This window comes from Cetorhinus maximus, chromosome 26, assembly GCF_964194155.1.
Source record: "Cetorhinus maximus chromosome 26, sCetMax3.hap1.1, whole genome shotgun sequence".
Classification (NCBI taxonomy): Eukaryota; Metazoa; Chordata; class Chondrichthyes; order Lamniformes; family Cetorhinidae; genus Cetorhinus; species Cetorhinus maximus.
Genome location: NC_135904.1, coordinates 653028 through 670230, shown reverse-complemented (window position 1 = coordinate 670230; position 17203 = coordinate 653028). Strand labels below are relative to the sequence as shown.

Sequence of the window (17203 nt, the reverse complement as noted above, 5' to 3'; positions counted from 1 at the left end):
TAGCTGGCCTGGTGTGGCCTACATGTGACTCCAGACCCAATGAATTAAAAAAAAAGACCTCTTCTGCCTACAAGCACTGAGCTCCACACCACAACAGCACATTTTTAAAGTTAGTCCAATTCATGCTGTCCTATCTGCTTTTCTCCCAAAGTTAAAAGTTGTAGGTGTTCAAGGGATCGTGCAGGCCTTCAGACACTTTTACTGTAGATCACAGCATATAAGTTGACCTTAGAAGCATCCAGAAATCCTTCCAAAACCGGGGGTCGATATAAATGCCGAGTATAAAATGTTAACCAGTGTGGGTGGTCACCATTTTAAAATGTGTAAAAAAGACATAACACTGGTAATCCACATTTAATGTGGCACAGCTTATGGAATGAATTCCACAATCAAACTGTTTTAAAAACATCAAATTCATTCTCTTTAGTATCTGATGCAAAGAGTTCATCAACTTCATTCTGAGACACTTTGGCAATGGCTTCATTGTAAGGAACCTACTATGGATTCAGTTTTAGCGTTTTTGCTTTTAGAATCATCTCTCCGCAACAAATCATTTTCCTTTCCATCCATTGAATTGGATTTCTTGCATTTCTTGAATGATCTGATGACACTTTGTGCACTAAAAGCATCATATGATTTGATAATGAACCCACACAAAATGTCAAGTGGGGCAGCACGCATATTTCCACTTTTTGTGAAGGTTTTTTCTCCATCAACCTCTGTTCCATTCACGGACATGCTCCATGAATGGTTTGTTGAGGCAAACATCCAAATGTTGAACTACAGACCTTGGACCCCCTGGTATAACTGCAATGTGGGTGGTATTTCTTCTCAACCACTTCTTGATCTCATCGGTTATATGGGTCAGAATTTGACGTTGATCAGGCGGGCGCAAGCCTGACCCAAACACGTGTGAAATTGTGTGAAATTATGTTGGGCGTGCGTCCCGATGTCATCACGCACGTGAACAATATTGAGGTCGGCGGGTGCGTGAGGGAGTCTGAGCTGAGCCCGCCGACAATTAAAGGGCCAATTAAGGCCGACAAAACCCTATTGTCCGTGATCTTACGTTGCCCGTACGACTTCGCACTTGTTGGGCGAGCAGCTAGTTTTTAAACAAAACCTCATCCAAGGCCTGAATGAAATGTCCAGGGTGAAATATAATAAAAAATGATACCTGGGGACTGATGTTTTTTGAGTTCTGCTGTCAGCTGCTTGAATATGCTGCATAGACACAGTTTGGTGCATTCTTTCTCTTGTTATTTAATCTACCCAGGTCTGCAGCTCCCTGAGGCAGCTCCGCAGCAGCTGTCTGCCTCCAGGGAACTCGCTAGAAGCACCCACCTGCACCCTTACTTTTGTTGGGGCCCCTCCACTCTTCCTGCCCCCCTCGGAAGCGCTGAGACTTTCTCAGTGTACGTTTCTCACTGGCTGCCCGTTAATTGGCCAGTGTGAAATTACGTTAGGGGGCCGATCGTGGGTGGAAGCACATTTCAAATCTGCTGCTGGGCCCACCGACTTGGCGGGAATGCCAAGTGTGAAATTCAGGCCATGGGATCTGAACATGTCCCACGCCATTGAGCTGCATTCTTTACGTAGGCCACCAGGATGCCTATTCCACACATCACTGATTCATAACTTCACTCCCTCCACATCCATCCAACCGTCGTCACAGACGTGCACAAGAGAACTTGAGTTTCGGCTGGTTTTCCATTTCACAATTACCACAGGTTTTAATTTGGTTCCGTCGGTCATGCAGGCTAGTACCACCATGAACCTTATCTTTGCATGGCCTGTCTTTTTCGAGGACTGTTTTCAAACCTTTCCATTCTACAGTTCGGCTGCTGGACATATGGAAATTTACAGACACTTCATCCATGTTGCTGATGTGTTTTATTGGGTATTCGTGCTTTTGCTGCTGTCTGATGATGAACTGCTCGAAACTGATAATTTTGGCATCGAGGTCCTTTGATATTCTGAGCAATCTTGGCTTTCTGTCCCAACACTTGACTGTTTCTTTCCATAAAGTGGCCACACCAATGAGCTGTTGGCCTGAACTCTTTGCTGGACTCAGAGTTTGACTTGGCTCACTCAAGTGCATACATACTCATTGCATTTTTGATGATGTAACCATTCTGATGATTTCAGAGGGCCCATATTCTGATACACACTTCTCAGGATCAGGCCAGTGGCTGGTCCCTGCCCTCATTGCACATTTGGTCTTGGGCATCATCTTCAGGGTGGATTCCTTCTTCCTCTATTCTCGCACCAGCTTTTCACTAACACCAAATTGCCTCATTTTTAAAATTCATTCATGGGATGTGGGCTAAGCCAACATTAATTATCTATTTAACTGGGTGACTACTTTGCAGAACACCTTTGGTCTGTCCGCAAGCATGACCAAGACCTCCCTGTCGCTTGCCATTTCAACACTCCACCCTGCTCTCATGCCCACATGTCCGTCCTTGGCTTGCTGCATTGTTCCAGTGAAGCTCAACGCAAACTGGAGGAACAGCACCTCATCTTCCGACTAGGCACTTTACAGCCTTCCGGACTGAATATTGAGTTCAACAATTTCAGACCATGAACTCTCTCCTCCATCCCCACCCCCTTTCCGATACCCCTTTTTTCCAATAATTTATATAGATTTTTCTTTTCCCACCTATTTCCATTATTTTTAAATGTATTTCCATCTATTGTTTTATCTCTACCTTTTAGCCTATTTTGATCCCTCCCCCCCACCCCACCCCCACTAGGGCTATCTGTACCTTGCTCGTCCTGCTTTCTATCCTTAATGTCACCTATTAGCACATTCCTTAGATAATATCACCACCTTCAACACCTCTTTGTCCTTTTGTCTATGACATCTTTTGGCTAACTCCACCTATCATTGGCCCTCTATCCAGCTCTACCTGTCCCACACCCCCTTAAACCAGCTTATATTTCACCTCTTTTCTATTTTTCTTTAGTTCTGTTGAAGAGTCATTCGGACTCGAAACGTTAACTGTGTTCCTCTCTGCAGATGCTGTCAAACCTGCTGAGTATTTCCAGGTATTTTTATTTTTATTAATTATCTATTCCTGACTGCCCTTGAGAAGGTGGTGGTGAGCTGCCTTCTTGAACCGCTGCAGTCCATGTGGCATAGGTACACCCGCAGTGTTAGGGAGGGGGTTCCAGGATTTTGACCCAGCGACAGTGAAGGAACGGTGATATATTTCCAAGTCAGGGTGGTGAGTGGCTGGGAGGGGAACTTCCAGGTGGGAGTGTTCCCATCTATCTGCTGCTCTCATCCTTCTGCAGCAAAGTTACTTGATGAGTTAGCAAATGTTATGACTTTTAGCTTGAAAGCAGTTTTGTAGTTCATTCTTTTTGCTGGAGGACCATTTCTGTCACTCACCATGTCATGTGTGGTCTGCTCCAGCTGTGAGGGCAGGTCTTAATCTACCATGCAGCTTCTTCACAACAAAACCCATTTCGCCTGCTTGATTCCATGCACCAACTTACAGTATAAGGTATGCAAAACATGCATTTCTAGGTTGAAAGATTGAGGTTGGTTATTAATGAGAGTGTAGCATTTTGTTGCTAAAAGGGGGGGGTGGGTGTCAGCTGGTATACCGAGTAAATGCAAAAATAAGATTTTTGGCACCGAAAAATCGGGATCGTTTTATACACCTCATATACCTCAATTTACGGTAAATTGCAGCTTTGCACCAAGATAAAGTTATACTACAGCCAGGGCGAAGGTTAAGTGGTATGAGATGCCCTCGACTGACACCCAAGTGATATTGCTACTTTTCATGTCACGTTTGTGAAGGTGGCTGTACACCTTCTGTTTCCTTCAGTTGTTCTTCCAGATCCTTGACATAGGTTTATAGCCAATTTACTGCACTGATGAGCTCTTCTCTATGAACCTAAATGGCTAAAAAGCATGTATAGGTCATCAACTAGCTAGCAATGCTGGAGTTATTTTGAATTGCTTGTAACTGTTCTACTAGACAGAGTTCATCGCTCGCATAATCTACTCTCATTATTTATCAAATTGAGATGTTCTGGACCTCTTTTTCCCTAGTGTGCATTAGTTCCTGTTATCACACAAAATTGCAGTCTTCACCTTTAGGAATTACATCATTCTAATCAATGTGAACTGCTCACAGCTGAGCTTCACACTGCATCAGGCTCAGTTAGAAGGTGACCCAGGCTGGCCCCATAAGCGTGAATCAGAACTGACTGCATCAGCTGCATCTGTTGTTTCTTTTCTAACCAGTTATCTAGAGACCCTCCCGGCCCAAGAACAGAAAGTCTCTCCGTTCAGAGTCAGAACCGGACATGTTCCGATGTGAATGGCAGCATCCTCTTTCTGGTCATTTGACCAGTGTAAGTATTGGAAATTCTTTCAAACCTCAGAATCAAATAATCTTATACAAATTAATTGAAACAGAGATGAACAAAAGCAGAAGATAAGTCTCTGTCAAATTATTTGCTTGCACTGAATCCAGTTCAGACTGAGGAAGCAGTTCAGCCGTCTATTCTTTTTCTCTTTATTGTACAAGTATCATGCACAGGCTAGCGAAGATCCTAGTAAAATAGCATCTCTCATTTTTGAGTTGAAGTTGCACCTTTGACCCCTGTTGTCATGGTATCACATTCATTTTACCCTGAAGTCCCCCCCCACAACCCCACCCACTGACCTTCACACTACGGTCTGATGACAATGAGTTAGAAGACTATCCTTTCGTCTACAGAGTCCAGTTCAGTGTGCTAGGTTGAAAATCTCCACTGGAAGAAGTCTTTTTGTCAGAGGTTTGGACACAGTCCATTCCCAATAGCAGTGTGTCCATACTTGACTATTCTGGCCATCTGCAAAGGCAGGTAGGAAAAAAAAACTGTTATAGTACACAGAACTATTGAGAATAAAGCTTATTGCTCAAACTGAAGAAGCTACACTTGTAGCTTTTTCATGCTGTACTTCACCAGAGTGTGTGTGCTTGGTGCTGATAATGGATGTACAGCATCAAAAACTGAGCACCAAGTATCCCTTGAGAACAAATTTCAGCAAAAATAAAATCTCATCTGCTATGACACAAAACTCACTAGCCATCATAAAACATACAGCTTGTGTGACAAAAATCAGCAGAGAAAGTGAAACACAAAAATTGAAAGAGTGGATTTGTGCCTAAAACAGAGCTAAAGTTTGTCAGTCATGCTGGGAGATAGACACTCAGAGCTTTGCCTGTGGTTGTTCAGCAGACAAAGACAAAGGCTGCAGGTGAAAAACCAAGTCGGTATATATTACAAAACATGTAAACAATAAATAGGAGCACGGTGAAAACTGTAATGCGATCTTAGGGCTCTGAACACAATAAGCCACTTGGGCTTCACTTTTGCAGTTAACTAGGTCATCAGATTGTGTTACAGATTTGAAATATAGCCCGAACTAACCTTTTTTTCCTACTGAGAAGGGTACATGTGTCTGTTACCATTAGAAGTTTCTAAACACAAAAGATTACATAATGGATACGGTCTATTAAAGAGACTTTGGTCCGATTATTTCCTGCCCATATATGGTTTCAATATCTGAGGTAATGCCGTCAAAGCTGACATGGCCTTTATACAGTTAAAGGTGGGAAACATGGCAGATCAGCATCTAACTGAGAGCTTCAGGACCCCAAATCAGGTCCGAATAGGGAGCCAAGCCCGCACTTGATGGATGTGCATCTGCTGGTGTGATCTTCCCGGATTTGGTCCCTAATTGGCTGCCCCCTTGTTCGCCATCTATTAAGGATGGCAGGTGGGCTCTCGATGCCATCGGCCTAATCAGAGGACCGGTAACTCTGGAGCCTCAGTAGCCTCACTGGGAGAGGTGGGCGCTGCTAAAGTAGATCAAGGACCGTGAGGGCGCCTCTAAATTGAGACGTCCCCTGAGACGTTCATGAAGTTAACAACTGATGAGGATTAAAGCCAGTAAGGCTCACGGGTGAAACCCTTCCACCTGATTAGTTTGGGCCACAGGAGTGACCTTTTCTGCTCTCAGCCCTGTCATTGGAGGATGGAGTTTTCAGCCAGCCACAGAAAGGCTGCCTCCACTAAACTGGCAGCTTCCGCACATGACAGAAGGGGTGTTCTGCAAAATGCCAGTGAGGCCACAAAACTACCCCTAACTGGGGCTTTAAATTAACTTACTTGGCTGCCCACCTTCATGATTTAGGCGATAAATCCAGCTTCCAGCCCACCCTTGGGAAACTTTGCCAGCAACAGGAATGCATCGGAGAATTGTCCTGATGCAAATCTCCTCCACTTAGCCATAAAAATTTGCCTAGCAATTGGGAATGAAGGTTTACACAGGCTGAACACATCATGATTAACAGCAGAAGATGTAAATGATTCCCAAAAGATATGGACTACATTGGAAGACCAGTTCAAAATCAGGTTAAATTTCTGTATTCATTCATTGACTAGAGTTTATGCCATATCGACAACAACCTGCAGAATCCATAGACCACTTTGTTAGCAAATACAGAGAAAAGGGTATGTAAAGTGATGTTTCAAACGCAGAGCTAGCAGACAGAGTTGTTGCATTGCTGATTGCACCCACTCACATAGAAATGTTCCAGAAAGATCTGCTAGACAAGCCCAAAGTGCACAGCATTGAAGAGCTACTCAAGAATGGATGCAACTACGAAGCGATCCTTGCAGGGTGATGAGCTTACAGGTCTTACATAACACCCCAATTGTTGATGCATTCACGAGAACATCCAAACCAAGCAAAACATGTGGAAGGCATGTCCTGCACGCACCAGCATTTAACCAATTCTGCAAGGCATGTGACAGGAAAGGCCATTGGCAGTGGCAGTGCACTGGAGCAAAGGTTGATGCAGCTTCAAAGAGCTGTGCACTGATCCAAACAGACCATACACAACAGGTACCTTTAAGCAATAAGAATGGCCATCTGGTATCCCGTTAGAAACATATACATTAGGTGATTGACAAACTAGAAAATGACAATGATGTGCACGATGAGGTGAAGAGCAGTGAACACGTTTCATATCGTTAGTCTCGTGGAAAACACAGACACCATCCAAAGTGTTTGCCAAGAGTCTAATAATCTGCCCTAAGAAAGTTGGTAACTACTCATTATTGACCAAGACTGACACAGGGGCAAGTGCCAACATACCACCCCTCAGATCAGGTAATTAAAATTTGGTCTGTGATCAGGGACAGGAGGGTGTGCCTGCAGGTGAAGCAGGTATGGGGGGCCTGAGGGGTAGCGTTTGAGGAGCCTCGGCCCCTGCAACTGTCCAACAGTTACGAGGTTCTTTCAAGTTGTGTGGACGAGAGCAGGGACTGCAGGAAGGATGAATGAACTGACCACGGTACCATGGTACAGGGAGCCATTCAAGTGGGAGGAGGAAACAGGAACGGAGTAGTAGTAGGGGACAGTATAATTAGGAGGATAGATGTTCATGGCTGCAGAGGACAGCATGAGTCCCAAAGGCTGTGTTGTTTGCATGGTGTCAGGGTTAAGGACATCTCCTCAGGGCTAGAGAGGAACTTGGAAGGGGAGGGGAGGGATCCAGTTGTCGTTGTCCACGTTGGTACGAGGGACATTGATAGGACTAGAAAGGAGGTTCTGCTGAAAGAATTCGAACAGTTAGGAGCTAAATTAAAAAGCAGAACCTCCAAGGTAATAATCTCGGGATTGCTACCTGGGCAAACTAGCATAGGGTAAATAAAGTCAGGGATGTAAACGCGTGGCTCAAAGGTTGGTGTAGAAGGAATGGGTTTCAGTTCATGGGGTAGGAGGGAGCTGAGGGGACAGGCTTCACTTGAACTGTGCTGGGATCAGTGTCCTGTTGAACTGAATAACTAGGACTGTAGAGAGGGCTTTAAACTAAATAGAAGGGGAGGAGGGTTCTGGAAAGGGGATAAGTAGGCTTACAAAGCAAAAGGATATGGCAGCATGGCAGGGCAGCTACTTAGGTAATGATGCCCAAAGTGTGACAGGAAGGGGCAGAGTGTACAAACATAAGAAAACAGCAGCAAATAGGGTCAAAGGGGGAAAAATGGTAAAAAGGCAAAATTAATGGCTCTTTACTAAAATGCATGTAATATTCAGAACAAAATAAAAGAATTAACAGCACAAATAGAAGTTAATGGGTATGATCTTATAGCCGTTACAGAGACATGGTTACAAGGAGATCAAAGCTGTGAACTAAATATTCAGGGGTATGTGACTTTTCGAAAGGACAGACAGGAAGGAAAAAGTGGTGGGGTAGCTTTGTTAGTGTGAGATGGAACAAGTACGATAGCAAGAAATGATCTTGGATCGGAAGATGCAGAATTCATATGGGTGGAGGTAAGAAATAACAAGGGGAGGAAGACACTGGTGGGAGTAGTCTATAGGTCCCCGAATAGTAGCTATACTGTAGGACAGAGGATAAATCATGAGATAATGAGGGCATGTAAAAAAGGCAGTACATTAATCATGGGTGACTTTAGTCTTCATGTAGATTGGGAAAATCAAATTGGCAAAGGTAGCCATGAGCAAGAATTCATAGAGTGTATTCGGGACAGTTTCCTAGAATAATATGTTGGAGATCTAACCAGTGATCAGGTTATTTTGGATCTGGTAATGTGTAATGAGGCAGGTTAAATAAATGATCTGACAGTAAAAGATCCCCTAGGAAACAGTGACCATAATATGGTAGAATTTAGCATTCAGTTTGAGAGTGAGAAACTTGGGTCAGAAATAACAGTGCTAAACTTAAATAAGGGTAATTACAAAGGAATGAGGGCAGAGTTGTCTGGAGTGGACTGGGATAGGATTTTAGCAGCAAAACGGTTGATAAACAATGGCAGATGTTTAGGAAAGCAGTTTATGACTCACAACAAAGATATATCTCAGTGAGGAAGAATTCAAGGAAGGGGATAAACCAACCATGGTTAACCAAGGAAGTTAAGGATAGTATCAAATTGAAAGAAAAGATATACAATGTGGCAAAAATTAGCGGTAAGCCAGAGGATTGGGAAAGTTTTAAAAACCAACAAAAGATGGCCAAAAAAATGAGAGAGAAAATAAATTTTGAGGGTAAACTAGCAAGTACTATAAAAACAGACAATAAGAGCTTCTTTAAAGATGTGAAAGGGAAGAGAGCGACCAAAGTGAACATAGGCCCCTTAGAGAATGAGGCTGGGGAAATAATAATGGGGAACCAGGAAATGGCACAAGAGTTGAATAAATACTTTGCTTCAGTCTTCACAGTAGAATACACTAATAGCATTCCAATACTAAATAATTGAGGGGCAAAAGAGGGGGAGGAAATAAATAAAATAACTATCACTAGAGAAAAAGTACTAGGGAAACTAATGGGACTAAAGGTCGATAAGTCCCCTGGACCTGATGGGTTGCATTCTAGGATATCAAAGGAAGTAGTTACAGAGATAGTGGATGCACTGGTAGTAATCATCCAAGAATCCTTAGATTCTGGAAAAGTCCTAGAGAATTGGAAAACTGTCAATGTAACACCGTTATTCAAAAAGGGAGCGAGACAAAAAACAGGTAACTATAAGCCAGTTAGCTTAACATCTGTCATTGGGAAAATGTTAGAGTCTATTATAAAGGATGTTATAGCAGAACATTTAAAATTACATAATCTAATCAAGCAGAGTCAGCATGGCTTCATGAAGGGGAAATCATGCCTGATAAATTTATTAGAATTCTTTGAGGAGGTAACAAGCAGGGTAGAGAAAGGAGAACCGGTAGATGTAATATATTTGGCTTTCCAAAAGGTACTGCATGTAAGGCTACTTAGAAGATAAGGACTCATAGTGTTGGGGGTAGTATATTAGCATGGGCAAAGGTTTGGCTAACTAATAGAAGACAGAGTTGGGATAAAGGGGGCATTTTCAGGATGGCAACCTGTAACTACTGGAGTGCCACAGGGATCAGTGCTGGGGCCACAATTATTTACAATATATATTAATGACTTAGATGAGGGAAATGAATGTACTATCGCCAAGTTTGTGGATGATACAAAAATAGGTGGGCAGGCGAGTGGTGAGGATGACACAGAGTCTGCAGAGGGATATAGACAGGTTAAGTGAGTGGGCAAAAAAGTGGCAGATGGGAAAATGTGAGGTTATGCACATTGGCAGGAAGAATAGAGGAGCTGAATATTATTTAAATGGAGAAAGACTGCAGAAAGCTGCAGCACAGAGGGATTTGGGGGTCCTTGTGCATGAATCCCAAAAAGCTAACATACAAGTTCAACGGGTAATTGGGAAGGCAAATGGAATGTTGGCCTTTATTTCAAAGGGAATGGAGTATAAAAATAGGGAAGTCTTGCTAAAACTATGCAAGGCACTAGTTAGACCACACCTAGAATACTGTGAACAGTTTTGGTCTCCTTATCTAAGGAAAGATACACTGGCATTGAAGGCAGTCTAGAGAAGGTTCACTAGATTCCGGGTACAGAGGGATTTTCTTATGAGGAGAGGTCGAGTAGGTTGGGCCTGTACTCACTGGAGTTTAGAAGAATGAGAGATGACCTTTATTGAAACATATAAGGCTCTTAGGGGGCTTGACAGGGTAGATGCTGGGAGGTTGTTTCCCCTTGTGGGAGAGTCTAGGACCAGAGGGCATAATCTCAGAGTAAGGGGTTGCCCATTTAAAACAGGTCAGGAGGAATTTCTTCTTTCAGAGGGTAGTTAATTTGTGAAATTCTTCACCGCAGAGGGCTGTAGAGGCTGGGTCGTTAAGTATATTCGAGGCAGTGATAGACAGATTTTTAATCATTAAGGGAATCAAGGGTTATGGGGAAGAAGGCAGAGAAGTGGCATTGAGGATTATCAGCTAAGCCATGATCTCATTGAATAGCGGAGCAGACCCAATGGGCCGAATGGCCTACTTTTGCTCCTACATCTTATGGTCTTATACTACCACTGCGAATTCTAAAAGACATGTATCCACAGACATGGAGGGCCATGGTGATACCTACTACTGTGCAACTTTCATGGTTCACTAATTTCACGTGTAGGATCCATGTACTTGCACTCCAGGACTAATCAATCCTCCTGGGTGTCACAGATGTTCTACATTGTGGAGACTAAAGGCCCAGCGATTGTAAGTCTACCAGAGTGCCCCGACTTTGCACTAGTGACAATCCATGGAATCAGTCAGGCCTCATATGGCAGATAAACCTCAGAAATTACTCCTATGGCCTCAGTTCATGACCTAACATCAAAATATCTAGAACATTGACAAAATTGACAGTTTCAAAGGAGCTGCAACATTACACTTGCAGGAGGATGCAAGTCCGTAAATTGATCTGGTACATTTTGCAGAATGCACATGCCAGCAGCTGCAGGAAGAAAAGGCGAAAGATTCCACACTACAAAAACTGTGAAACCATCATTGAAGGACGGCCTGATTCAAATCAGCATGTCCACAAACAGGCAAGACCATGTTGGCCTTATCAGGATGAACTAGGCATCCCTAGGAAGTCATTTTTAAAGGCAGGCAGGTCATTATACCAGAATCTTTGTGACCTGATATTCTTCAACAACTTCATCACACACACATGGGCATATAGATCAGATAAGACTCACAAGAGAGAGATAGTCTATTAGACATTGAAGTTGTCGTCAAGAAGTGCGAGGCATGTCAAGAGCAAATGCCAAGACAGCACAAAGAACTACTGATTTCACATGAAGTTCCTACCCATCTTTGGTCCAAAATCACATACCAATTTCTTTCATGTACATGGCACTTAGATCATCGTCATCATTGATTACTTTACCAAGTCCCCTATTATTTGACAGTTGCACAATAAGTCAAGCATGACTGTCATGCACATTCTAAATGCTATTTTCAGTTTATTTGGTGTGCCTAGAGATATCATTACCGATAACAGTCTGGAACTTACTGGTAATCCACTTCAGGATATTTGTGAGAAGTGGAATATCGATCACACTACTTCTTCTCCTCATTATCCTAGATCTAACAGCCTAGCTGAACAAATATAGACAGACCAAGCAAGATCTACACATTGCAATGTTACATCTGAGAGTGACACCTTTAAATGCAGCTATTCCATCACCAGCAGAACACATGTTTGGCAGATCAATGCATACCAATCCACCTACTTTTACCTATTCTACTGTCTCAGAGAAACTAGAGAGCAACCTTTAAAACTGCGAGATGTTGACCAACATGCACGATAAAAATGCAGTTACAGAATTGCTAAATTTACAGTTGGGACAAGAAGTTTGCATCCAGGATCCCACAGAAGGTACATGTCAACCAGATCGGGTGTCAAGGATTTGTTTGGAACCAAAGTCCTATGAAGTCATGACACTCAAAGGCGCAACAGTGAGGTGTGACCGAGGACATATCAGATCAGCGCCTCAACTACTGTGCAGTCCTACTGCATCGAGGACAAGGTCCCAAATGCAACCAGGAACAACATCCAAGAATGACAACCCCAAGATCACTGTGAGCAATTAAAGAAACATCCAGACATGGTTACCATTACAGGATCTGAGAGTACCTACACTTTAGAGACTCAGATTCACCAGCCCTATACACTTATGTGACAGTAACTAAACATGAATAAATATTGTAAATGGTTATACTTCTTTGGAAGATGGTAAAGTATCTTTCAAATAAAGGGGGATGTTGTAATATGCTTAAGGGATAGCGGAAGCCTCCCAATACAAGAAAGGAAGTGTGTCATGTGATCCAGTCTCTTTCACTTTGGCCTGTGAGCTGAAAACAGCACACAACTCTGCTGCTGATGCCTTTGCAAAACTGTTCTCATGTGCCTAGTCTCAATAAATGTATGCACAACGTGTTTATCCAATCCCTTGTGAGTGATTAATGCCTTTATATCATTATAAAAGCACGACATACCTCTCAGCTGCTACAGATGATTAATTAACGGAGCTCCCAACTGCATAAATGGGTAAGACTGGAGGCTACGACAACTGTTAAAATGATAAATAACAATCGGCAATATAAAGATTGAAACAGCGTGGTTAGATTGGTGGGTAAGTATTCAATGTCATCACTAGATCAGGCAGACCAATCAATGGAAATTACGGTTGGCGGCAGGTGAAAAGGCCCAGCAGCTTTTGCACTTTTTAGGAAACCTCATCCGGGGTGGGTTGAGGTTTCCAAAAGCAAATAAAAAATAAAAAATGTAAAATTTAATTAATAACATGTCCATGTTTATGTGACAGAGTCACATGAGGAGACATGTTTTATAACGCTTTAAACTTATTAATTTTTTTGCAAGCTCTTAATCTCCGAGGCAGCTCTGTGCCTCAGGGAGATTCTCCAGCGCGCCCTCATGCTGGTCCTGCTCGCCACCCCCACCGCACAGGCAGTGCTGAGCGCTGCCGCTTGGGTTTCACGCTGGGCAGGCGTTAATTGACCCGCCAGTGTGAAATCGCCTTCCGGCTTCCCGATTGCCCCTGCCAAGCCCGCCTGACCAGGGCTAAATTCTGCCCAAAGAGAAGTAGAAATGTGATGGATTTTATACTGTTTAAGAGGTGGTGGAGCAAACTAAAAGGTCAGGGATAGATGGGCGGCTGTAGAAAATCCCATCCATTAACTCTGTTTCTCTCTCCACAGATGCTGTGTTTTTCCAGCACTTTTGATTTTTATTTCACATTTCCAGCATCCGCCGTATTTTGCTTTTACCTTCATGGAAATAAGCAGTTCAGTATTGAATATGATAGTATCAGCTTATCTTTTGAATATTTACGTCAAGCTGTTTAAAAGAATTCTCTAGGAGGCAGCTGTAAAACCTAATCCTTGGGTTTTTGTGAAAGCTGCTATTACAGGGAGGGCACCTCAAGTCTGGCGGCCTGAAAACTGGCGGTGTCCAAAAACCAGACTTTTTTTCCCGGCGCTCCAGCGAACCTTGACCCCACCCGACCCAAGTGTGGATGCGGCAGAGATGGTGGAGCTCACCCAGGAAGAACAAAGGACCCTTGCAGAATCCACTGAGGTGGAATATTTAGCTATGTATTACACTCGGGATCAGGACATATGCCTATTCTTGCTACAGTACAGGGTACCTATATTGAGTTTCGATGCCATTAGGGCCACCCTAATAGAAGCTCAGATTCAAACATTGCACTCGATTCCCAAAAGCCTTCAAGTTCCATGTGCACAGATTGCCTTCTGGCAGCTAGTCCAAGTCAGTTTGAAGAGAGTTATTAAACAGTACTGTACAATCTTGCATGAATAAAAAAAAATAGTTTCCAGTTACAACAACAGGGTATTTTTAACATCATTCCAGTTTGATTGATCTTTTCTCATCTTAAACAGGGTGCTCTGATGTAGGGGAGTGGGGAAGGCACAAAAGAGTTATTAAATCCAATGTGTAAGAAGTGAATTAATATCAGCAGCGACATGCCCATTAACCTAAAGTGCTTTGCAATCATATCAGTTGGTTTTTCTGTGTCCCCTATTCACTGAATTAATCACCAAAATCTGGCCAGTTCTGAAATCAGCAGGGACTCGGTCCAAGGTTGTGGATTTGAGTTACTCTACCTACACTCCACTAAAAGATACAGGGACAATAAGATAGTTGTACCTGGTGGGGGGTGGGGGGGTTTAGTTTTATTTTGAAAAAAGAGGCTCATTTTCCCTTTTTCAACAAGTCTAAAATAGTTGGAAGAATTTATCTGGTCAGACTGGCATAGCAGAAACATCAACATTCTACAAGTATAACATGTGCAAGCAATGTTAATAAAGAGATTATGCTAGGTGATAAAGAAAGACAGTGCTCTACAACATTGTGAAAGGAAGTGGACGGATGTAGATTTCAGTTCCTGGTCCTCTCATTCTGGCCCTGCTGTTGAAGAGGCAAAGTTAGTGATTACTGTAGAGAGTTGGGGCAAAACTTGGATCACTCTTACACAGCTTTGAAAAGCCTGCTCAAGAGTGGCATTGGCAAAGGTCTGGGAACAGTCACCTGCTAGGGAAAGGATCACGGAAACTTCACACAGCTGTCGCCTTCAATCTGAATGCGAATCCATTCTGGTTGTTCGCCAGTCTCTCACAGCAAGAATCGTCATGGAACATGGGCAAAGTACCAACATCCAGCCCTTTCACGCTGTCTATCTCCAAGTACAAGAAAGGTGTTGGACTATTTTTGATTGGCAATTCTACAGTTGCTGCCAATGTACCACGAAGACTCCAGGAGTGGTCATACTGTAAAAATCACAGACAAATGTGCTGTCTGGCTGAATGACACTGATGTCACAAAGCCACTAATATTTAATAAGTCTCAACAGCAATGGACAAATTAGTTGAGAGTTGAAACAAATCTCACTGTATTACTGATATTCCTATCGTATGGTCACAACACCTACAAGATAACATGAGCACCATGATCATCTGCAGGCTGTAATCTTGCTGATAAGTAAACTCTGAATCCTTATGTTCAGCAGCAACTAGTTCAGGAAACAAAACCAATCTTTACTGTTGCAGCCCAATACAGTTCACCGGCAGGGGAAAAGGAGAAAATGACTTGCATTTTTCACAACCACCAGATGTCCAAAGCACCAAAGAACCAATGAAGTATTTTTTAAAGGTACAATAGTAGCTGTTGCCATGTAGGAAATACAGAACCTAATTCGCGCACACCAAGCTCCCACAAACAGCAATGTGATAATGACCAGGTAATCTGTTTTTATAATGATGCTGATTGAGGGACAAATATTGGCCAAGACACTGGAGATAACACGTTTCCCTGCTCTTCTTCAAAATAGTGCCACGGGATCTTTTATGTCTGCCCAAGGGGTACACTGGACCTCGTTTTATGTCTCATCCAAAAGACGGCACCTCCAACAGTGCAGCACTCCAATGTTGACCTTGTTTTATGTGCACGAGTCCTGCAGTGGATCTTGAACCTATAACCTTGTGACTGAAGAGAGATTGCAACCGACTGAGCTGCAGACAATGAATGACAGTCAGCTGAACAGACAGGAACAATCTGATGAAACAGACTCCTTCAACAAAACCATACCATTTGGAGAAGTTTCTAAAATTCACTGAAATTAGTTTCTGTGACTCCATTTTAGTTTTAATATTAACCTTTTAATGAAAGAAAGCTTGAATGCGCATTATACTTGGAATTGCACTACCATAGCACACAAGAAGCAATTCTGCAAAAGTAACTGAATCATCGATTTAAAGGAGACAAGATCGTATTTAAAAAGTGTTTTCTTTGCTCAAAAATTAAAATAATTAATAACCATTAAACTATCATCATAAGCACTAGGTTAAGCAATGAAACTTGAAACCCAAGAATATTCACTTCAAATCTGGCCAAAGGAAGTTGTAAAACTGAATTCAATAACCTAAGAAGATAAGAAATAGGAACAGGAGTAGACCTTTCAGCCCCTCGAGCCTGCTTCGCCATTCAATAAGATCATGGAGGATCTGTCTGTGTTTCAAATTCTACATTTCCATCTATCCCCAATAATCTTTGATTCCCTTGCCTAACAAGAATCTTTGAAGAAGGGTCATACGGACTCAAAACGTTAACTTTGTTTCTCTCTCCACAGACACTGTCAGACCTGCTGGGCTTTTCCAGTATTTTCTGATTTTGTTTCAGATTTCCAGCATCTGCAGTATTTTGCTTTTACCTGCAAGAATCTATCTACCCCTGCCTTAAAAATATTCAGTGTACCCAACTCCACCCCGTTCTGAGGCAGAGAGTTCCAAAGTCGCACAACCCTCAGAAAAAAAATCATCTCTGTCCTAAAAGGGCGACTCTTAATTTTAAACGAGTGCCCCCCCTATTCTGGATATATATAACCTGGTATATTGTATATTGTGGGCTCACACCAGTCAAAGAATGACCATGGAAGCTGCTGGAATTGTAAGATTTCCCTTATGTACACTTGGGGCAGGATTGTTCAGTTGATGGCGAGGGCAGGCCTGACATTCCGGCGTGTAAAATGATGCGCGATGTCGGGAAAGCATGCGCGAACAAGTGCTGGCCCCCAACTCTCCCTCCTCTCCCCGCCCGCATAGGTAGCACTGAGCGCTACGGCACATGTATTACGCTGGGCTGGCCAATGAAATGGCAGCGCAGAGCCAATCGGCTCCACGATCGCCCCCGCCCGCTGCCTGAAAAATTTAGGCCTTGGTCTAAATGTTGCTGTTGCACTGACATGACTAATACTG

General features: G+C 42.9%; 1 protein-coding gene across 5 annotated transcripts in view; it reads right to left on the bottom strand.

Moving 5' to 3' along the window:
• Positions 1 to 17203, bottom strand: part of sema6d (semaphorin 6D) — a 287153-nt gene that overhangs the window by 219510 nt on the left and 50440 nt on the right. The window contains exon 2 of one of the 5 annotated variants that reach the window (XM_078529935.1): positions 4689 to 4857. The exons of the other annotated variants lie outside the window; for them this stretch is intronic. The gene's annotated coding sequence lies outside the window, so the exon portion shown is untranslated. The remainder of the gene's footprint in view (positions 1 to 4688; positions 4858 to 17203) is intronic. 5 annotated transcript variants of the gene reach the window in all.